General features: G+C 49.1%; 1 protein-coding gene across 7 annotated transcripts in view; it reads right to left on the reverse strand.

Moving 5' to 3' along the window:
- Nucleotides 1–25742, reverse strand: part of LOC142485410 (NXPE family member 3-like) — a 124678-nt gene that overhangs the window by 57899 nt on the left and 41037 nt on the right. The window contains exon 1 of one of the 7 annotated variants that reach the window (XM_075584433.1): nt 21698–21729. The exons of the other annotated variants lie outside the window; for them this stretch is intronic. The gene's annotated coding sequence lies outside the window, so the exon portion shown is untranslated. Of the gene's footprint in view, nt 1–21697; nt 21730–25742 lie in introns of those variants that run through there. 7 annotated transcript variants of the gene reach the window in all.

Below are 25742 nucleotides of genomic sequence, written 5' to 3' on the forward strand. Positions count from 1 at the left end.
CCAATGTAACATCGCCGGAAGAAGAGATCAGCGTTTCTCGAAAGCTCGCACAAATAAAAGCATTTCGTTAGCCACACAATATATATACGCTGATGCAGGGGCCATTATTTGAACAAATCACGCGGTGTATACCTCGGAATATCCACGTCATGGCGCGGGATTTCTTCCAACCGTACCGCCTTAAGACGCGAGCGCAGAAAATGGCATTCAAACAAAGCAACCGCGATAAGCGCGGGAGCCCGGGGCGATTGGCCGCGTTCCGCGTGGAGTACAGCAGCGCACACGAAAACGGCTCCGTGATTTGTTAAAATAACGGCCGCTGCATCTGTATATATACACACATTTTTTTCGTTATACTGTATATATATAATATATATATATATATATATATATCAAACACACACAAAAAGGAAAAGTCGCTATCACTATATTAATAGAAAAGGCTAACCCAGGACCCAAAAATAAATATAATATTGGTGTTTAAAGATTAACTTAAGCAAACCAATAATAAGATAGTAAAAATCCTGGGGGTGCTAAGGGATAAAAAAATAATATGAAAACACACAAAAACGACTGACAAGATCCCTATATTAAGCACTCACAATAAGCCCGCAATAACTAAATCAAAAAAGAAAACAAAAAACCTGGAACCACGAGTCAGCAGTGAAAATGCGTCAAAGATTTTATTAAGAAGCGGTGAAACACACTAACATAAAAACATGCATAAACTAATGGTAACCTAACAAAAAATAACAAGCAAGAAACGATATGAGTATATATCAACACGTGCCAAGTAAAAAAACTGAACTAACGAGCCAAAAAACATCTCAGTAAATATCCAATAAATAAATGGAAAGATACAAATCAACCAAAAAAGAAACCAGACACCCCTTAATAATCCTAACTACCAGAAAATAAGAAAGAAGAAAAGCTAAATACTAAACCCCTAAACTAATATTCAAATCAAGAAAAACTGGTAGAAACAGAAGAAAAATATCAATTACAATAAAATTGTATACTAAAAATATAGTGCGCAGAAAAAAATATATGTAACCAAGGGGCAGACACAGGGGAGGAAAAAAGATGGGGGGAAAAAAACCCCATACCCTGAACAAACATAGCATGAGAACAATAGTCAACATCTCCATGAACAAGTGGAGGGGCATGAGAGGATCCACAAAAAATAATACTGATGGCAACAAGTGCTAAATTGAATGTGGAAAAACCAGTCCCATAAAGATAAAACCCCTAATGACAAGCAGGGAAATACTCGGCTCCTAATGGAGATGATGAGTCCATAGGAGATGAAGCCCCCCGCTGGGCCGAAACTAGTAGAGTGGGTCTCTTGGTTACCCCCATGTCACTATTTGTTGCAAGATGAACTTTTTTTTGGTGCACCCCCCTGTGAATGTTATTTACCATCCTGACATGTGGAGGAAATCTCTACCGTCAGGATTCCTATGGTCAGGTCACTGTGTCCAGCGAGGAAAATTTCCTGGGACGCAGACATGTCCAGTGTTACTGCACCTCTCACTTATTACTGGGCAGAGTGTCCAAACACAGGACAGTCCGGTATTACTGCACCTCTCACTTATTACTGGGCAGAGTGTCCAAACACAGGACAGTCCGGTATTACTGCACCTCTCATTTATTACTGGGCAGAGTGTCCAAACACAGGACAGTCCGGTATTACTGCACCTCTCACTTATTACTGGGCAGAGTGTCCAAACACAGGACAGTCCGGTATTACAGCACCTCTCACTTATTACTGGGCAGAGTGTCCAAACACAGGACAGTCTGGTATTACAGCACCTCTCACTTATTACTGGGCAGAGTGTCCAAACACAGGACAGTCCGGTATTACTGCACCTCTCACTTATTACTGGGCAGAGTGTCCAAACACAGGACAGTCCGGTATTACTGCACCTCTCACTTATTACTGGGCAGTGTGTCCAACTACAGGACAGTCTGGTATTACAGCACCTCTCACTTATTACTGGGCAGAGTGTCCAAACACAGGACAGTCCGGTATTACTGCACCTCTCATTTATTACTGGGCAGAGTGTCCAAACACAGGACAGTCCGGTATTACTGCACCTCTCATTTATTACTGGGCAGAGTGTCCAAACACAGGACAGTCCGGTATTACTGCACCTCTCATTTATTACTGGGCAGAGTGTCCAAACACAGGACAGTCCGGTATTACTGCACCTCTCACTTATTACTGGGCAGAGTGTCCAAACACAGGACAGTCCGGTATTACAGCACCTCTCATTTATTACTGGGCAGAGTGTCCAAACACAGGACAGTCTGGTATTACAGCACCTCTCACTTATTACTGGGCAGAGTGTCCAAACACAGGACAGTCCGGTATTACTGCACCTCTCACTTATTACTGGGCAGAGTGTCCAAACACAGGACAGTCCGGTATTACTGCACCTCTCACTTATTACTGGGCAGTGTGTCCAACTACAGGACAGTCTGGTATTACAGCACCTCTCACTTATTACTGGGCAGAGTGTCCAAACACAGGACAGTCCGGTATTACTGCACCTCTCACTTATTACTGGGCAGTGTCCAAACACAGGACAGTCCGGTATTACAGCACCTCTCACTTATTACTGGGCAGAGTGTCCAAACACAGGACAGTCCGGTATTACTGCACCTCTCATTTATTACTGGGCAGAGTGTCCAAACACAGGACAGTCCGGTATTAATGCACCTCTCACTTATTACTGGGCAGAGTGTCCAAACACAGGACAGTCCGGTATTACTGCACCTCTCACTTATTACTGGGCAGAGTGTCCCAACACAGGACAGTCCGGTATTACTGCACCTCTCATTTATTACTGGGCAGAGTGTCCAAACACAGGACAGTCCGGTATTACTGCACCTCTCACTTATTACTGGGCAGAGTGTCCAAACACAGGACAGTCCGGTATTACTGCACCTCTCACTTATTACTGGGCAGAGTGTCCAAACACAGGACAGTCCGGTATTACTGCACCTCTCACTTATTACTGGGCAGAGTGTCCAAACACAGGACAGTCCGGTATTACTGCACCTCTCATTTATTACTGGACAGCGTGTCCAAACACAGGACAGTCCGGTATTACAGCACCTCTCACTTATTACTGGGCAGAGTGTCCAAACACAGGACAGTCCGGTATTACAGCACCTCTCACTTATTACTGGGCAGTGTCCAACTACAGGACAGTCCGGTATTACTGCACCTCTCACTTATTACTGGGCAGAGTGTCCAAACACAGGACAGTCCGGTATTACTGCACCTCTCATTTATTACTGGGCAGAGTGTCCAAACACAGGACAGTCCGGTATTACTGCACCTCTCATTTATTACTGGGCAGAGTGTCCAAACACAGGACAGTCCGGTATTACAGCACCTCTCATTTATTACTGGGCAATGTCCAAACACAGGACAGTCTGGTATTACAGCACCTCTCACTTATTACTGGGCAGTGTCCAAACACAGGACAGTCTGGTATTACAGCACCTCTCACTTATTACTGGGCAGAGTGTCCAAACACAGGACAGTCCGGTATTACTGCACCTCTCACTTATTACTGGGCAGAGTGTCCAAACACAGGACAGTCCGGTATTACTGCACCTCTCACTTATTACTGGGCAGAGTGTCCAAACACAGGACAGTCCGGTATTACTGCACCTCTCACTTATTACTGGGCAGTGTGTCCAACTACAGGACAGTCTGGTATTACAGCACCTCTCACTTATTACTGGGCAGAGTGTCCAAACACAGGACAGTCCGGTATTACTGCACCTCTCATTTATTACTGGGCAGAGTGTCCAAACACAGGACAGTCCGGTATTACTGCACCTCTCACTTATTACTGGGCAGAGTGTCCAAACACAGGACAGTCCGGTATTACAGCACCTCTCATTTATTACTGGGCAGAGTGTCCAAACACAGGACAGTCTGGTATTACAGCACCTCTCACTTATTACTGGGCAGAGTGTCCAAACACAGGACAGTCCGGTATTACTGCACCTCTCACTTATTACTGGGCAGAGTGTCCAAACACAGGACAGTCCGGTATTACTGCACCTCTCACTTATTACTGGGCAGTGTGTCCAACTACAGGACAGTCTGGTATTACAGCACCTCTCACTTATTACTGGGCAGAGTGTCCAAACACAGGACAGTCCGGTATTACTGCACCTCTCACTTATTACTGGGCAGTGTCCAAACACAGGACAGTCCGGTATTACAGCACCTCTCACTTATTACTGGGCAGAGTGTCCAAACACAGGACAGTCCGGTATTACTGCACCTCTCATTTATTACTGGGCAGAGTGTCCAAACACAGGACAGTCCGGTATTACTGCACCTCTCACTTATTACTGGGCAGAGTGTCCAAACACAGGACAGTCCGGTATTACTGCACCTCTCACTTATTACTGGGCAGAGTGTCCCAACACAGGACAGTCCGGTATTACTGCACCTCTCATTTATTACTGGGCAGAGTGTCCAAACACAGGACAGTCCGGTATTACTGCACCTCTCACTTATTACTGGGCAGAGTGTCCAAACACAGGACAGTCCGGTATTACTGCACCTCTCACTTATTACTGGGCAGAGTGTCCAAACACAGGACAGTCCGGTATTACTGCACCTCTCACTTATTACTGGGCAGAGTGTCCAAACACAGGACAGTCCGGTATTACTGCACCTCTCACTTATTACTGGGCAGAGTGTCCAAACACAGGACAGTCCGGTATTACTGCACCTCTCATTTATTACTGGACAGCGTGTCCAAACACAGGACAGTCCGGTATTACAGCACCTCTCACTTATTACTGGGCAGAGTGTCCAAACACAGGACAGTCCGGTATTACAGCACCTCTCACTTATTACTGGGCAGTGTCCAACTACAGGACAGTCCGGTATTACTGCACCTCTCACTTATTACTGGGCAGAGTGTCCAAACACAGGACAGTCCGGTATTACTGCACCTCTCATTTATTACTGGGCAGAGTGTCCAAACACAGGACAGTCCGGTATTACTGCACCTCTCATTTATTACTGGGCAGAGTGTCCAAACACAGGACAGTCCGGTATTACAGCACCTCTCATTTATTACTGGGCAATGTCCAAACACAGGACAGTCTGGTATTACAGCACCTCTCACTTATTACTGGGCAGTGTCCAAACACAGGACAGTCTGGTATTACAGCACCTCTCACTTATTACTGGGCAGAGTGTCCAAACACAGGACAGTCCGGTATTACTGCACCTCTCACTTATTACTGGGCAGAGTGTCCAAACACAGGACAGTCCGGTATTACTGCACCTCTCACTTATTACTGGGCAGAGTGTCCAAACACAGGACAGTCCGGTATTACTGCACCTCTCACTTATTACTGGGCAGTGTGTCCAACTACAGGACAGTCTGGTATTACAGCACCTCTCACTTATTACTGGGCAGAGTGTCCAAACACAGGACAGTCCGGTATTACTGCACCTCTCACTTATTACTGGGCAGAGTGTCCAAACACAGGACAGTCCGGTATTACAGCACCTCTCATTTATTACTGGGCAGAGTGTCCAAACACAGGACAGTCCGGTATTACTGCACCTCTCATTTATTACTGGGCAGAGTGTCCAAACACAGGACAGTCCGGTATTACTGCACCTCTCACTTATTACTGGGCAGAGTGTCCAAACACAGGACAGTCCGGTATTACAGCACCTCTCATTTATTACTGGGCAGAGTGTCCAAACACAGGACAGTCTGGTATTACAGCACCTCTCACTTATTACTGGGCAGAGTGTCCAAACACAGGACAGTCCGGTATTACTGCACCTCTCACTTATTACTGGGCAGAGTGTCCAAACACAGGACAGTCCGGTATTACTGCACCTCTCACTTATTACTGGGCAGTGTGTCCAACTACAGGACAGTCTGGTATTACAGCACCTCTCACTTATTACTGGGCAGAGTGTCCAAACACAGGACAGTCCGGTATTACTGCACCTCTCACTTATTACTGGGCAGTGTCCAAACACAGGACAGTCCGGTATTACAGCACCTCTCACTTATTACTGGGCAGAGTGTCCAAACACAGGACAGTCCGGTATTACTGCACCTCTCATTTATTACTGGGCAGAGTGTCCAAACACAGGACAGTCCGGTATTACTGCACCTCTCACTTATTACTGGGCAGAGTGTCCAAACACAGGACAGTCCGGTATTACTGCACCTCTCACTTATTACTGGGCAGAGTGTCCAAACACAGGACAGTCCGGTATTACTGCACCTCTCACTTATTACTGGGCAGAGTGTCCAAACACAGGACAGTCCGGTATTACTGCACCTCTCACTTATTACTGGGCAGAGTGTCCCAACACAGGACAGTCCGGTATTACTGCACCTCTCATTTATTACTGGGCAGAGTGTCCAAACACAGGACAGTCCGGTATTACTGCACCTCTCATTTATTACTGGGCAGAGTGTCCAAACACAGGACAGTCCGGTATTACTGCACCTCTCACTTATTACTGGGCAGAGTGTCCAAACACAGGACAGTCCGGTATTACTGCACCTCTCACTTATTACTGGGCAGAGTGTCCAAACACAGGACAGTCCGGTATTACTGCACCTCTCACTTATTACTGGGCAGTGTCCAAACACAGGACAGTCCGGTATTACTGCACCTCTCATTTATTACTGGACAGCGTGTCCAAACACAGGACAGTCCGGTATTACAGCACCTCTCACTTATTACTGGGCAGTGTCCAACTACAGGACAGTCCGGTATTACTGCACCTCTCACTTATTACTGGGCAGTGTGTCCAAACACAGGACAGTCCGGTATTACTGCACCTCTCATTTATTACTGGGCAGAGTGTCCAAACACAGGACAGTCCGGTATTACTGCACCTCTCACTTATTACTGGGCAGAGTGTCCAAACACAGGACAGTCCGGTATTACTGCACCTCTCACTTATTACTGGGCAGAGTGTCCAAACACAGGACAGTCTGGTATTACTGCACCTCTCACTTATTACTGGGCAGAGTGTCCAAACACAGGACAGTCCGGTATTACAGCACCTCTCATTTATTACTGGGCAATGTCCAAACACAGGACAGTCTGGTATTACAGCACCTCTCACTTATTACTGGGCAGTGTCCAAACACAGGACAGTCTGGTATTACAGCACCTCTCACTTATTACTGGGCAGTGTCCAAACACAGGACAGTCCGGTATTACTGCACCTCTCACTTATTACTGGGCAGAGTGTCCAAACACAGGACAGTCCGGTATTACAGCACCTCTCACTTATTACTGGGCAGAGTGTCCAAACACAGGACAGTCTGGTATTACAGCACCTCTCACTTATTACTGGGCAGAGTGTCCAAACACAGGACAGTCCGGTATTACTGCACCTCTCACTTATTACTGGGCAGAGTGTCCAAACACAGGACAGTCCGGTATTACTGCACCTCTCACTTATTACTGGGCAGTGTGTCCAACTACAGGACAGTCTGGTATTACAGCACCTCTCACTTATTACTGGGCAGAGTGTCCAAACACAGGACAGTCCGGTATTACTGCACCTCTCATTTATTACTGGGCAGAGTGTCCAAACACAGGACAGTCCGGTATTACTGCACCTCTCATTTATTACTGGGCAGAGTGTCCAAACACAGGACAGTCTGGTATTACAGCACCTCTCACTTATTACTGGGCAGAGTGTCCAAACACAGGACAGTCCGGTATTACTGCACCTCTCACTTATTACTGGGCAGAGTGTCCAAACACAGGACAGTCCGGTATTACAGCACCTCTCACTTATTACTGGGCAGTGTCCAAACACAGGACAGTCCGGTATTACTGCACCTCTCACTTATTACTGGGCAGAGTGTCCAAACACAGGACAGTCCGGTATTACTGCACCTCTCACTTATTACTGAGGCAGAGTGTCCCAACACAGGACAGTCCGGTATTACTGCACCTCTGATTTATTACTGGGCAGAGTGTCCAAACACAGGACAGTCCGGTATTACTGCACCTCTCACTTATTACTGGGCAGAGTGTCCAAACACAGGACAGTCCGGTATTACAGCACCTCTCACTTATTACTGGGCAGAGTGTCCAAACACAGGACAGTCCGGTATTACTGCACCTCTCACTTATTACTGGGCAGAGTGTCCAAACACAGGACAGTCCGGTATTACTGCACCTCTCACTTATTACTGGGCAGAGTGTCCAAACACAGGACAGTCCGGTATTACTGCACCTCTCATTTATTACTGGGCAGTGTCCAAACACAGGACAGTCCGGTATTACTGCACCTCTCACTTATTACTGGGCAGTGTCCAAACACAGGACAGTCCGGTATTACTGCACCTCTCATTTATTACTGGGCAGTGTCCAAACACAGGACAGTCCGGTATTACTGCACCTCTCACTTATTACTGGGCAGTGTCCAAACACAGGACAGTCCGGTATTACTGCACCTCTCATTTATTACTGGGCAGAGTGTCCAAACACAGGACAGTCCGGTATTACTGCACCTCTCACTTATTACTGGGCAGAGTGTCCAAACACAGGACAGTCCGGTATTACAGCACCTCTCATTTATTACTGGGCAATGTCCAAACACAGGACAGTCTGGTATTACAGCACCTCTCACTTATTACTGGGCAGTGTCCAAACACAGGACAGTCTGGTATTACAGCACCTCTCACTTATTACTGGGCAATGTCCAAACACAGGACAGTCCGGTATTACAGCACCTCTCATTTATTACTGGGCAGTGTCCAAACACAGGACAGTCTGGTATTACAGCACCTCTCATTTATTACTGGGCAGAGTGTCCAAACACAGGACAGTCCGGTATTACAGCACCTCTCACTTATTACTGGGCAGTGTCCAAACACAGGACAGTCTGGTATTACTGCACCTCTCACTTATTACTGGGCAGAGTGTCCAAACACAGGACAGTCCGGTATTACTGCACCTCTCACTTATTACTGGGCAGAGTGTCCAAACACAGGACAGTCCGGTATTACAGCACCTCTCACTTATTACTGGGCAGTGTCCAAACACAGGACAGTCCGGTATTACTGCACCTCTCATTTATTACTGGGCAGTGTCCAAACACAGGACAGTCCGGTATTACAGCACCTCTCATTTATTACTGGGCAGTGTCCAAATACAGGACAGTCCGGTATTACTGCACCTCTCACTTATTACTGGGCAGAGTGTCCAAACACAGGACAGTCCGGTATTACAGCACCTCTCACTTATTACTGGGCAGAGTGTCCAAACACAGGACAGTCTGGTATTACAGCACCTCTCACTTATTACTGGGCAGAGTGTCCAAACACAGGACATTCCGGTATTACTGCACCTCTCACTTATTACTGGGCAGAGTGTCCAAACACAGGACAGTCCGGTATTACTGCACCTCTCACTTATTACTGGGCAGTGTGTCCAACTACAGGACAGTCTGGTATTACAGCACCTCTCACTTATTACTGGGCAGAGTGTCCAAACACAGGACAGTCCGGTATTACTGCACCTCTCATTTATTACTGGGCAGAGTGTCCAAACACAGGACAGTCCGGTATTACTGCACCTCTCATTTATTACTGGGCAGAGTGTCCAAACACAGGACAGTCCGGTATTACTGCACCTCTCATTTATTACTGGGCAGTGTCCAAACACAGGACAGTCCGGTATTACTGCACCTCTCACTTATTACTGGGCAGAGTGTCCAAACACAGGACAGTCCGGTATTACAGCACCTCTCATTTATTACTGGGCAGAGTGTCCAAACACAGGACAGTCTGGTATTACAGCACCTCTCACTTATTACTGGGCAGAGTGTCCAAACACAGGACAGTCCGGTATTACTGCACCTCTCACTTATTACTGGGCAGAGTGTCCAAACACAGGACAGTCCGGTATTACTGCACCTCTCACTTATTACTGGGCAGTGTGTCCAACTACAGGACAGTCTGGTATTACAGCACCTCTCACTTATTACTGGGCAGAGTGTCCAAACACAGGACAGTCCGGTATTACTGCACCTCTCACTTATTACTGGGCAGTGTCCAAACACAGGACAGTCCGGTATTACAGCACCTCTCACTTATTACTGGGCAGAGTGTCCAAACACAGGACAGTCCGGTATTACTGCACCTCTCATTTATTACTGGGCAGAGTGTCCAAACACAGGACAGTCCGGTATTACTGCACCTCTCACTTATTACTGGGCAGAGTGTCCAAACACAGGACAGTCCGGTATTACTGCACCTCTCACTTATTACTGGGCAGAGTGTCCCAACACAGGACAGTCCAGTATTACTGCACCTCTCATTTATTACTGGGCAGAGTGTCCAAACACAGGACAGTCCGGTATTACTGCACCTCTCACTTATTACTGGGCAGAGTGTCCAAACACAGGACAGTCCGGTATTACTGCACCTCTCATTTATTACTGGGCAGTGTCCAAACACAGGACAGTCCGGTATTACTGCACCTCTCACTTATTACTGGGCAGAGTGTCCAAACACAGGACAGTCCGGTATTACAGCACCTCTCACTTATTACTGGGCAGAGTGTCCAAACACAGGACAGTCTGGTATTACAGCACCTCTCACTTATTACTGGGCAGAGTGTCCAAACACAGGACATTCCGGTATTACTGCACCTCTCACTTATTACTGGGCAGAGTGTCCAAACACAGGACAGTCCGGTATTACTGCACCTCTCACTTATTACTGGGCAGTGTGTCCAACTACAGGACAGTCTGGTATTACAGCACCTCTCACTTATTACTGGGCAGAGTGTCCAAACACAGGACAGTCCGGTATTACTGCACCTCTCATTTATTACTGGGCAGAGTGTCCAAACACAGGACAGTCCGGTATTACTGCACCTCTCATTTATTACTGGGCAGAGTGTCCAAACACAGGACAGTCCGGTATTACTGCACCTCTCATTTATTACTGGGCAGTGTCCAAACACAGGACAGTCCGGTATTACTGCACCTCTCACTTATTACTGGGCAGAGTGTCCAAACACAGGACAGTCCGGTATTACAGCACCTCTCATTTATTACTGGGCAGAGTGTCCAAACACAGGACAGTCTGGTATTACAGCACCTCTCACTTATTACTGGGCAGAGTGTCCAAACACAGGACAGTCCGGTATTACTGCACCTCTCACTTATTACTGGGCAGAGTGTCCAAACACAGGACAGTCCGGTATTACTGCACCTCTCACTTATTACTGGGCAGTGTGTCCAACTACAGGACAGTCTGGTATTACAGCACCTCTCACTTATTACTGGGCAGAGTGTCCAAACACAGGACAGTCCGGTATTACTGCACCTCTCACTTATTACTGGGCAGTGTCCAAACACAGGACAGTCCGGTATTACAGCACCTCTCACTTATTACTGGGCAGAGTGTCCAAACACAGGACAGTCCGGTATTACTGCACCTCTCATTTATTACTGGGCAGAGTGTCCAAACACAGGACAGTCCGGTATTACTGCACCTCTCACTTATTACTGGGCAGAGTGTCCAAACACAGGACAGTCCGGTATTACTGCACCTCTCACTTATTACTGGGCAGAGTGTCCCAACACAGGACAGTCCGGTATTACTGCACCTCTCATTTATTACTGGGCAGAGTGTCCAAACACAGGACAGTCCGGTATTACTGCACCTCTCACTTATTACTGGGCAGAGTGTCCAAACACAGGACAGTCCGGTATTACTGCACCTCTCACTTATTACTGGGCAGAGTGTCCAAACACAGGACAGTCCGGTATTACAGCACCTCTCACTTATTACTGGGCAGAGTGTCCAAACACAGGACAGTCCGGTATTACTGCACCTCTCACTTATTACTGGGCAGAGTGTCCAAACACAGGACAGTCCGGTATTACAGCACCTCTCATTTATTACTGGACAGCGTGTCCAAACACAGGACAGTCCGGTATTACAGCACCTCTCACTTATTACTGGGCAGTGTCCAACTACAGGACAGTCCGGTATTACTGCACCTCTCACTTATTACTGGGCAGAGTGTCCAAACACAGGACAGTCCGGTATTACTGCACCTCTCATTTATTACTGGGCAGAGTGTCCAAACACAGGACAGTCCGGTATTACTGCACCTCTCACTTATTACTGGGCAGAGTGTCCAAACACAGGACAGTCCGGTATTACAGCACCTCTCATTTATTACTGGGCAATGTCCAAACACAGGACAGTCTGGTATTACAGCACCTCTCACTTATTACTGGGCAGTGTCCAAACACAGGACAGTCTGGTATTACAGCACCTCTCACTTATTACTGGGCAATGTCCAAACACAGGACAGTCCGGTATTACAGCACCTCTCATTTATTACTGGGCAGTGTCCAAACACAGGACAGTCTGGTATTACAGCACCTCTCATTTATTACTGGGCAGAGTGTCCAAACACAGGACAGTCCGGTATTACTGCACCTCTCACTTATTACTGGGCAGTGTCCAAACACAGGACAGTCCGGTATTACTGCACCTCTCATTTATTACTGGGCAGTGTCCAAACACAGGACAGTCCGGTATTACAGCACCTCTCATTTATTACTGGGCAGTGTCCAAATACAGGACAGTCCGGTATTACTGCACCTCTCATTTATTACTGGGCAGTGTCCAAACACAGGACAGTCTGGTATTACAGCACCTCTCATTTATTACTGGGCAGTGTCCAAACACAGGACAGTCCGGTATTACTGCACCTCTCACTTATTACTGGGCAGTGTGTCCAAACACAGGACAGTCCGGTATTACTGCACCTCTCACTTATTACTGGGCAGTGTGTCCAAACACAGGACAGTCCGGTATTACAGCACCTCTCATTTATTACTGGACAGTGTCCAAACACAGGACAGTCCGGTATTACTGCACCTCTCACTTATTACTGGGCAGAGTGTCCAAACACAGGACAGTCCGGTATTACTGCACCTCTCACTTATTACTGGGCAGTGTCCAAACACAGGACAGTCCGGTATTACTGCACCTCTCACTTATTACTGGACAGTGTCCAAACACAGGACAGTCCGGTATTACAGCACCTCTCACTTATTACTGGACAGTGTCCAAACACAGGACAGTCCGGTATTACTGCACCTCTCACTTATTACTGGGCAGAGTGTCCAAACACAGGACAGTCCGGTATTACTGCACCTCTCACTTATTACTGGGCAGTGTCCAAACACAGGACAGTCCGGTATTACTGCACCTCTCATTTATTACTGGACAGCGTGTCCAAACACAGGACAGTCCGGTATTACTGCACCTCTCACTTATTACTGGGCAGAGTGTCCAAACACAGGACAGTCTGGTATTACAGCACCTCTCACTTATTACTGGGCAGAGTGTCCAAACACAGGACAGTCCGGTATTACTGCACCTCTCACTTATTACTGGGCAGAGTGTCCACACACAGGACAGTCCGGTATTACTGCACCTCTCACTTATTACTGGGCAGTGTGTCCAACTACAGGACAGTCTGGTATTACAGCACCTCTCACTTATTACTGGGCAGAGTGTCCAAACACAGGACAGTCCGGTATTACAGCACCTCTCATTTATTACTGGGCAGAGTGTCCAAACACAGGACAGTCCGGTATTACTGCACCTCTCATTTATTACTGGGCAGAGTGTCCAAACACAGGACAGTCCGGTATTACTGCACCTCTCATTTATTACTGGGCAGAGTGTCCAAACACAGGACAGTCCGGTATTACTGCACCTCTCACTTATTACTGGGCAGTGTCCAAACACAGGACAGTCCGGTATTACAGCACCTCTCATTTATTACTGGGCAGAGTGTCCAAACACAGGACAGTCTGGTATTACAGCACCTCTCACTTATTACTGGGCAGAGTGTCCAAACACAGGACAGTCCGGTATTACTGCACCTCTCACTTATTACTGGGCAGAGTGTCCAAACACAGGACAGTCCGGTATTACTGCACCTCTCACTTATTACTGGGCAGTGTGTCCAACTACAGGACAGTCTGGTATTACAGCACCTCTCACTTATTACTGGGCAGAGTGTCCAAACACAGGACAGTCCGGTATTACTGCACCTCTCATTTATTACTGGGCAGAGTGTCCAAACACAGGACAGTCCGGTATTACAGCACCTCTCACTTATTACTGGGCAGAGTGTCCAAACACAGGACAGTCCGGTATTACTGCACCTCTCATTTATTACTGGGCAGAGTGTCCAAACACAGGACAGTCCGGTATTACTGCACCTCTCATTTATTACTGGGCAGAGTGTCCAAACACAGGACAGTCCGGTATTACTGCACCTCTCACTTATTACTGGGCAGAGTGTCCAAACACAGGACAGTCCGGTATTACTGCACCTCTCACTTATTACTGGGCAGAGTGTCCAAACACAGGACAGTCCGGTATTACTGCATCTCTCACTTATTACTGGGCAGAGTGTCCAACTACAGGACAGTCTGGTATTACAGCACCTCTCACTTATTACTGGGCAGAGTGTCCCAACACAGGACAGTCCGGTATTACTGCACCTCTCATTTATTACTGGACAGAGTGTCCAAACACAGGACAGTCCGGTATTACTGCACCTCTCACTTATTACTGGGCAGAGTGTCCAAACACAGGACAGTCCGGTATTACTGCACCTCTCACTTATTACTGGGCAGAGTGTCCAAACACAGGACAGTCCGGTATTACTGCACCTCTCACTTATTACTGGGCAGAGTGTCCAAACACAGGACAGTCCGGTATTACTGCACCTCTCACTTATTACTGGGCAGAGTGTCCAAACACAGGACAGTCCGGTATTACTGCACCTCTCACTTATTACTGGGCAGAGTGTCCAAACACAGGACAGTCCGGTATTACTGCACCTCTCACTTATTACTGGGCAGTGTGTCCAAACACAGGACAGTCCGGTATTACAGCACCTCTCACTTATTACTGGGCAGTGTCCAACTACAGGACAGTCTGGTATTACAGCACCTCTCACTTATTACTGGGCAGAGTGTCCCAACACAGGACAGTCCGGTATTACTGCACCTCTCACTTATTACTGGGCAGAGTGTCCCAACACAGGACAGTCCGGTATTACTGCACCTCTCATTTATTACTGGACAGAGTGTCCAAACACAGGACAGTCCGGTATTACTGCACCTCTCACTTATTACTGGGCAGAGTGTCCAAACACAGGACAGTCCGGTATTACTGCACCTCTCACTTATTACTGGGCAGAGTGTCCAAACACAGGACAGTCCGGTATTACTGCACCTCTCACTTATTACTGGGCAGAGTGTCCAAACACAGGACAGTCCGGTATTACTGCACCTCTCACTTATTACTGGGCAGAGTGTCCAAACACAGGACAGTCCGGTATTACTGCACCTCTCACTTATTACTGGGCAGAGTGTCCAAACACAGGACAGTCCGGTATTACTGCACCTCTCACTTATTACTGGGCAGTGTGTCCAAACACAGGACAGTCCGGTATTACAGCACCTCTCACTTATTACTGGGCAGTGTCCAACTACAGGACAGTCCGGTATTACTGCACCTCTCATTTATTACTGGGCAGAGTGTCCAAACACAGGACAGTCCGGTATTACTGCACCTCTCACTTATTACTGGGCAGAGTGTCCAAACACAGGACAGTCCGGTATTACAGCACCTCTCATTTATTACTGGGCAATGTCCAAACACAGGACAGTCTGGTATTACAGCACCTCTCACTTATTACTGGGCAGTGTCCAAACACAGGACAGTCTGGTATTACAGCACCTCTCACTTATTACTGGGCAATGTCCAAACACAGGACAGTCCGGTATTACAGCACCTCTCATTTATTACTGGGCAGAGTGTCCAAACACAGGACAGTCCGGTATTACAGCACCTCTCACTTATTACTGGGCAGAGTGTCCAAACACAGGACAGTCCGGTATTACAGCACCTCTCATTTATTACTGGGCAATGTCCAAACACAGGACAGTCTGGTATTACAGCACCTCTCACTTATTACTGGGCAGTGTCCAAACACAGGACAGTCTGGTATTACAGCACCTCTCATTTATTACTGGGCAGTGTCCAAACACAGGACAGTCTGGTATTACAGCACCTCTCATTTATTACTGGGCAGAGTGTCCAAACACAGGACAGTCCGGTATTACAGCACCTCTCACTTATTACTGGGCAGTGTCCAAACACAGGACAGTCTGGTATTACTGCACCTCTCACTTATTACTGGGCAGAGTGTCCAAACACAGGACAGTCCGGTATTACTGCACCTCTCACTTATTACTGGGCAGAGTGTCCAAACACAGGACAGTCCGGTATTACTGCACCTCTCACTTATTACTGGGCAGAGTGTCCAAACACAGGACAGTCCGGTATTACTGCACCTCTCACTTATTACTGGGCAGAGTGTCCAAACACAGGACAGTCCGGTATTACTGCACCTCTCATTTATTACTGGGCAATGTCCAAACACAGGACAGTCCGGTATTACTGCACCTCTCACTTATTACTGGGCAGTGTCCAACTACAGGACAGTCCGGTATTACTGCACCTCTCATTTATTACTGGGCAGAGTGTCCAAACACAGGACAGTCCGGTATTACTGCACCTCTCACTTATTACTGGGCAGAGTGTCCAAACACAGGACAGTCCGGTATTACTGCACCTCTCACTTATTACTGGGCAATGTCCAAACACAGGACAGTCCGGTATTACAGCACCTCTCATTTATTACTGGGCAGTGTCCAAATACAGGACAGTCCGGTATTACAGCACCTCTCACTTATTACTGGACAGTGTCCAAACACAGGACAGTCCGGTATTACAGCACCTCTCATTTATTACTGGGCAATGTCCAAACACAGGACAGTCCGGTATTACAGCACCTCTCACTTATTACTGGGCAGAGTGTCCAAACACAGGACAGTCCGGTATTACAGCACCTCTCACTTATTACTGGACAGTGTCCAAACATAGGACAGTCCGGTATTACAGCACCTCTCACTTATTACTGGGCAGTGTGTCCAAACACAGGACAGTCCGGTATTACTGCACCTCTCACTTATTACTGGGCAGAGTGTCCAAACACAGGACAGTCCGGTATTACAGCACCTCTCACTTATTACTGGACAGTGTCCAAACACAGGACAGTCCGGTATTACTGCACCTCTCACTTATTACTGGGCAGTGTCCAAACACAGGACAGTCCGGTATTACTGCACCTCTCACTTATTACTGGGCAGAGTGTCCAAACACAGGACAGTCCGGTATTACAGCACCTCTCATTTATTACTGGACAGAGTGTCCAAACACAGGACAGTCCGGTATTACTGCACCTCTCATTTATTACTGGGCAATGTCCAAACACAGGACAGTCCGGTATTACTGCACCTCTCACTTATTACTGGACAGAGTGTCCAAACACAGGACAGTCCGGTATTACTGCACCTCTCACTTATTACTGGGCAGAGTGTCCAAACACAGGACAGTCCGGTATTACTGCACCTCTCACTTATTACTGGGCAGTGTCCAAACACAGGACAGTCCGGTATTACTGCACCTCTCACTTATTACTGGACAGTGTCCAAACACAGGACAGTCCGGTATTACTGCACCTCTCACTTATTACTGGACAGTGTCCAAACACAGGACAGTCCGGTATTACTGCACCTCTCACTTATTACTGGGCAGTGTGTCCAAACACAGGACAGTCCGATATTACTGCACCTCTCACTTATTACTGGACAGAGTGTCCAAACACAGGACAGTCCGGTATTACTGCACCTCTCACTTATTACTGGGCAGAGTGTCCAAACACAGGACAGTCCGGTATTACTGCACCTCTCACTTATTACTGGGCAGTGTCCAAACACAGGACAGTCCGGTATTACTGCACCTCTCACTTATTACTGGACAGTGTCCAAACACAGGACAGTCCGGTATTACTGCACCTCTCACTTATTACTGGACAGTGTCCAAACACAGGACAGTCCGGTATTACTGCACCTCTCACTTATTACTGGGCAGTGTCCAAACACAGGACAGTCCGGTATTACTGCACCTCTCACTTATTACTGGGCAGAGTGTCCAAACACAGGACAGTCCGGTATTACTGCACCTCTCACTTATTACTGGGCAGAGTGTCCAAACACAGGACAGTCCGGTATTACTGCACCTCTCACTTATTACTGGACAGTGTCCAAACACAGGACAGTCCGGTATTACTGCACCTCTCACTTATTACTGGACAGTGTCCAAACACAGGACAGTCCGGTATTACAGCACCTCTCACTTATTACTGGGCAGAGTGTCCAAACACAGGACAGTCCGGTATTACTGCACCTCTCACTTATTACTGGGCAGAGTGTCCAAACATAGGACAGTCCGGTTCAACGCCGGACACCTGGTAACCCCCTAACACCGACGCTCTACACCATGCTAGGAAGTGTACCGGTGCCGGCTGTGGAGCTGTGTTCCAGAACTTTAATCTTTGGACTGCCTTTATTTGGGGGGGGGGGGGGGGGGGTGACTGTGGAGGGCGGCGCGGTGGGTGGGTGGGGAGGGGGGGGTCGTCATTATGTGCCGATATTACTTTGAATGTCTGAAACACGTCGCTGCTGATATCATCTTCTTACCTGTGACCCCAGGTGTTTGTTTGCTGGACAGGTTGAGGGGGCTTTGTTGTACCCACCGGTCATTCTTTCAGACCGGGGGGGGGGGGCGGTCAGGTAAGTGGGCGGCTCTCGGCGTGCCTCATCACCCGCAAATTTGTTATTCATCAATTATTGGGGGGGGGGGAGGTATGATTTTGCATCATGGAGAGGCTCTCTTCTATCCAGGGGTGCGGGCGATATTATTCAATATTGAGGAGATGCTGGAGCTTGTTTTAACTACAGTATGTGTGTTATTGTGATGTAATCATTAATACATGTATATACTTTTGTACACCCGAGTGCTTTTTGAGGGATACTTTTTTCTTCTTTCGTAATATATATATATATATATATATATATATATATATATATATATACATATGTACACATCTGTGTATAGATACACTCACATATCTGTATATATATAAACACATACACACACACACACACACACACACACACACACACACACATCAGTCAGTATAATATATATATATATATATATATATATATATATATATATATATATATATATATATACAGTGGTTGACAAATCACCAAAAAATCTACTCGTCACACAAAAAAATCTACTCGCCACCTAGTACCAAACGTGTGCTGCTTGGGCCAATATTTACTCGCCCGGGGGTTAAATCCACTCGCCCGGGGCGAGCAAATGTATAGGTTTGTCGAACACTGTATCTTAATATATAAAATCGAATGGTTAGTGAGGTTAGTGCTATCTGCGGTGAATCTCATTGGTCCGTGACTGTCATTGCCCAAGAGGTACGCCCGGTGAATCTCATTGGTCCAAGAGGTACGCCCCACTGTGACATCACCTCCTTCACTCTCACACACTTGCAGTCACACCACACGGCCAGAACCTCTGACGACTCCTTGGTAAGTTGACATGTCACACTCTCACCCCCCACACTCACACACAACCCCCCACACTCACACACAACCCCCCACACTCACACACAACCCCCCACACTCACACCCCCCACACTCACACACAACCCCCCACACTCACACACAACCCCCCACACTCACACCCCCCACACTCACACACAACCCTGTACACACAGTCACCCCCTCACACTCAGTGTCACTGAACACTGTACACACACCCACTGTCACACACACACTGTCACCCCACACACACTCAGTGTCACTCACCCCCCACACTGACACACAAATCACCCCCTCACACTCAGTGTCACTTAACACTGTACACACACTCACTGTCACACACACACTGTCACCCCTGTGCACACACACACACATCTTACACACATCTTACACATTACACACATTTACAATTCTCCCTCCGCAACGACAATCGCCCATTACCTTCATTCTCCCTCCGCAACGAACCGCTCATATTACAGCGGACCTTACACCGCCCGCTCTCTGCCCACCTCATATATGGGCGCCTCTCCCTCCGCAACGACAATCCTCTAAACCGCACATCTGTCACACACACACTGTCACCCCTGTGCACACACACACACACACATCTTACACACATCTTACACATTACACACATTTACAATTCTCCCTCCGCAACGACAATCGCCCATTACCTTCATTCTCCCTCCGCCACGAACCGCTCATATTACAGCGGACCTTACACCGCCCGCTCTCTGCCCACCTCATATATGGGCGCCTCTCCCTCCGCAACGACAATCCTCTAAACCGCACATCTGTCACACACACACTGTCACCCCTGTGCACACACACACACACACATCTTACACACATCTTACACATTACACACATTTACAATTCTCCCTCCGCAACGACAATCGCCCATTACCTTCATTCTCCCTCCGCCACGAACCGCTCATATTACAGCGGACCTTACACCGCCCGCTCTCTGCCCACCTCATATATGGGCGCCTCTCCCTCCGCAACGACAATCCTCTAAACCGCACATATTACAGCGGCCCATTACCCTTACTAAACTGCCGCCCATTACCTTCATTCTCCCTCCGCCACGAACCGCTCATATTACAGCGCCCGTTACACCGCCCGCTCTCTGCCCACCTCATATATGCCCGCCGCCGCGCACATTACACCGCCCGCACGCACAGCGGCCCATTACCCTTACTAAACTGCCGCCCATTACCTTCATTCTCCCTCCGCCACGAACCGCTCATATTACAGCGCCCGTTACACCGCCCGCTCTCTGCCCACCTCATATATGCCCGCCGCCGCGCACATTACACCGCCCGCACGCGTCCATTAACTCGCGCGCACATTACACCGGCCTGTGCAAATACCCCTATAAACCGCCACCCACAACGCACTCTTTCTACATTTTTACTAATGCCCCACAAACTCTGGTACTAATTCAAATGTATTTCTCTTTCTACAATGCCGTGCACCTACGCAGTGTAAATTCTATTTGTAAAATGGCCGACACACTTAACATTCTACATCATTCACACATCAACTACATTAATTTACCAAACTTTTGCCTTTACAACTACTAAATACAAAGATTTGCCTCTACAAACACATGGACGCCGCTCACCGCCTACTCTTTATCAACTTCAATTTCTTCTCAAACTACTCACTTACAATTACAATAAATTTCTATCACTACAATGCCGTACGTTTGGCGTGCACCTACGCAGTGTCAATTACATTTCTAAAATGGCCGACACTAATTTTCTTTTCCTATTATCCATTTATACCATCTTTTCATTTATTTTCTCTTTATTTCATAGCCGCTATAATACATTTTCTTTACACTTTGCTAATGTATTTTTTTTTATCCATTCTTATAATTTACTCCTTTATTTATTTTTTTCCATAGCCGCTATATCATTATTTATTCCTTTCTTTATTTTTTTGCATAGCCGCTATATCATACTTTCACTTTTACTCAACTTTCCTTCATTCACACATCGCCACACATATTACATTAATACATTCAGCATCATTCACACATCAACTACATACATTTAAATCTTCCAATGCCCTCCGCACGCCAATCTCTGGATGCGCTCCGCACGCCAATCTCTGGATGCGCTCCGCAGAAACTTTTTTTTTTTCAACATTTTTTTTTTTCTGCCAAAATGTAAAACTTTATTAACACAAATTTCTACAAACATTTTACATCTACCAATGACCTCCGAACGGCGCTCCGAATTTCTACAACGGCGTGCACCTACGCAGTGTCAATTCAATTTATAAAATGGCCGACACACTACATTTCTTTTACTATTATCCATTTATATTATATTTTGTTTTATTTTCTTTCTTTCATAGCCGCTATAATACTTTTTATTTACATTACCCCCGCTTTGCTATTTTTTTTTTATCCATTCTTATAATTTCTTCCTTGCCGCTATATCATACTTTCATTTTTAATCAACTTTGATTCATTCACACATCACCACACATATTACATTCATACATTCAACATTATTCACACTTCAACTACATACATTTCAATCTTCCAATGCCCTCCGCACGCCAATCTCTGGATGCGCACCGCACGCCAATCTCTGGATGCGCTCCGCACGCCAATCTCTGGATGCGCTCCGCACGCCAATCTCTGGATGCCCTCCGCACGCCAATCTCTGGATGCGCTCCGCACGCCAATCTCTGGATGCGCTCCGCACGCCAATCTCTGGATGCGCTCCGCACGCCAATCTCTGGATGCGCTCCGCACGCCAATCTCTGGATGCGCTCCGCACGCCAATCTCTGGATGCGCTCCGCACGCCAATCTCTGGATGCGCTCCGCACGCCAATCTCTGGATGCGCTCCGCACGCCAATCTCTGGATGCCCTCCGAACGCCAATCTCTGGATGCTCTACGCTCGCAAACTTTTATTTTAAAATATTCTTTTTATTTGTACCAACATTTTTTTCTTTATTAAATGCTCTTTTTAACTACTTTTAATAAAAATACATCATATTTACTCTTCTTTACTGCTATTTCACAACACCCACCCACACTTCCTCTTCCCACACCCCCACACACCCACCCTTCCTCTTTCCACACCCCCCCCACCCTTCCTCTTCCCTCACACCCCCACCCTTCCTCTTCCCACAACCCCACCCACCCACCCTTCCTCTTCCCACAACCCCACACCACCCACCCTTCCTCTTCCCACACACCCCACCCACCCACCCTTCCTCTTCCCACACACCCCACCCACCCACCCTTCCTCTTCCCACACACCCCACCCACCCACCCTTCCTCTTCCCACACACCCCACCCACCCACCCTTCCTCTTCCCACACACCCCACCCACCCTTCCTCTTCCCACACACCCCACCCACCCACCCTTCCTCTTCCCACACACCCCACCCACCCTCCCTTCCTCTTCCCACACACCCCACCCACCCACCCTTCCTCTTCCCACACACCCTTCCTCTTCCCACACACCCCACCCACCCACCCTTCCTCTTCCCACACACCCCACCCACCCACCCTTCCTCTTCCCACACACCCCACCCACCCACCCTTCCTCTTCCCACACACCCCACCCACCCACCCTTCCTCTTCCCACACACCCCACCCACCCACCCTTCCTCTTCCCACACACCCCACCCACCCACCCTTCCTCTTCCCACACACCCCACCCACCCACCCTTCCTCTTCCCACACACCCACCCACCCCACCCTTCCTCTTCCCACACACCCCACCCACCCACCCTTCCTCTTCCACACACCCCACCCAACCACCCTTCCTCTTCCCACACACCCCACCCACCCTTCCTCTTCCCACACACCCCACCCACCCACCCTTCCTCTTCCCACACACCCCACCCACCCACCCTTCCTCTTCCCACACACCCCACCCACCCACCCTTCCTCTTCCCACACACCCCACCCACCCACCCTTCCTCTTCCCACACACCCCACCCACCCACCCTTCCTCTTCCCACACACCCCACCCACCCACCCTTCCTCTTCCCACACACCCCACCCACCCACCCTTCCTCTTCCCACACACCCCACCCACCCACCCTTCCTCTTCCCACACACCCCACCCAACCACCCTTCCTCTTCCCACACACCCCACCCACCCACCCTTCCTCTTCCCACACACCCCACCCACCCACCCTTCCTCTTCCCACACCCCACCCACCCACCCTTCCTCTTCCCACACACCCACCCACCCACCCTTCCTCTTCCCACACACCCCACCCACCCACCCTTCCTCTTCCCACACACCCCACCACCCACCCTTCCTCTTCCCACACACCCACCCCCACCCTTCCTCTTCCCACACACCCCACCCACCCACCCTTCCTCTTCCCACACACCCCACCCACCCACCCTTCCTCTTCCCACACACCCCACCCACCCACCCTTCCTCTTCCCACACACCCCACCCACCCACCCTTCCTCTTCCCACACACCCCACCCACCCACCCTTCCTCTTCCCACACACCCCACCCACCCACCCTTCCTCTTCCCACACACCCCACCCACCCACCCTTCCTCTTCCCACACACCCCACCCACCCACCCTTCCTCTTCCCACACACCCACCCACCCACCCTTCCTCTTCCCACACACCCACCCACCCACCCTTCCTCTTCCCACACACCCCCACCCACCCACCCTTCCTCTTCCCACACACCCCACCCACCCACCCTTCCTCTTCCCACACACCCCACCCACCCTTCCTCTTCCCACACACCCCACCCACCCTTCCTCTTCCCACACACCCCACCCACCCTTCCTCTTCCCACACACCCCACCCACCCTTCCTCTTCCACACACCCCACCCACCCTTCCTCTTCCCACACACCCCACCCACCCACCCTTCCTCTTCCCACACACCCCACCCACCCTTCCTCTTCCCACACACCCCACCCACCCACCCTTCCTCTTCCCACACACCCCCACCCTTCCTCTTCCCACACACCCCACCCACCCACCCTTCCTCTTCCCACACACCCCACCCACCCACCCTTCCTCTTCACCACACACCCCACCCACCCACCCTTCCTCTTCACCACACACCCCACCCACCCACCCTTCCTCTTCACCACACACCCCACCCACCCTTCCTCTTCCCACACACCCCACCCACCCACCCTTCCTCTTCCCACACACCCACCCACCCACCCTTCCTCTTCCCACACACCCTTCCTCTTCCCACAACCCCACCCACCCTTCCACTTCCCACACACCCACCCACCCACCCTTCCTCTTCCCACACACCCACCCACCCACCCTTCCTCTTCCCACACACCCACCCACCCTTCCTCTTCCCACACACCCACCCACCCTTCCTCTTCCCACACACCCACCCACCCACCCTTCCTCTTCCCACACACCCACCCACCCACCCTTCCTCTTCCCACACACCCACCCACCCACCCTTCCTCTTCCCACACACCCTTCCTCTTCCCACAACCCCACCCACCCACCCTTCCTCTTCCCACACACCCACCCACCCACCCTTCCTCTTCCCACACACCCACCCACCCACCCTTCCTCTTCCCACACACCCTTCCTCTTCCCACACACCCACCCACCCTTCCTCTTCCCACACACCCTTCCTCTTCCCACACACCCACCCACCCACCCTTCCTCTTCCCACACACCCACCCACCCTTCCTCTTCCCACACAACCTTCCTCTTCCCACACACCCACCCACCCACCCTTCCTCTTCCCACCCACCCACCCTTCCTCTTCCCACCCACCCACCCACCCACCCTTCCTCTTCCCACCCACCCTTCCTCTTCCCACACACCCACCCACCCTTCCTCTTCCCACACTCCCACCCACCCTTCCTCTTCCCACACACCCACCCACCCTTCCTCTTCCCACACACCCACCCACCCTTCCTCTTCCCACACACCCAACCTTCATTTATGTTCCCACACCCCCACCCAACCACCCTTCCTCTTCACACACCCCCACCCACCCACCCTTACTCTTCCCACATCCCCCACACACCCACCTTTACTCTTCACACAACCCCCACCCACCCACCCTTCCTCTTCACACACCCCCACCCACCCACCCTTCCTCTTC

Source organism: Ascaphus truei, unplaced genomic scaffold (assembly GCF_040206685.1).
Source record: "Ascaphus truei isolate aAscTru1 unplaced genomic scaffold, aAscTru1.hap1 HAP1_SCAFFOLD_593, whole genome shotgun sequence".
Taxonomy (NCBI): Eukaryota; Metazoa; Chordata; class Amphibia; order Anura; family Ascaphidae; genus Ascaphus; species Ascaphus truei.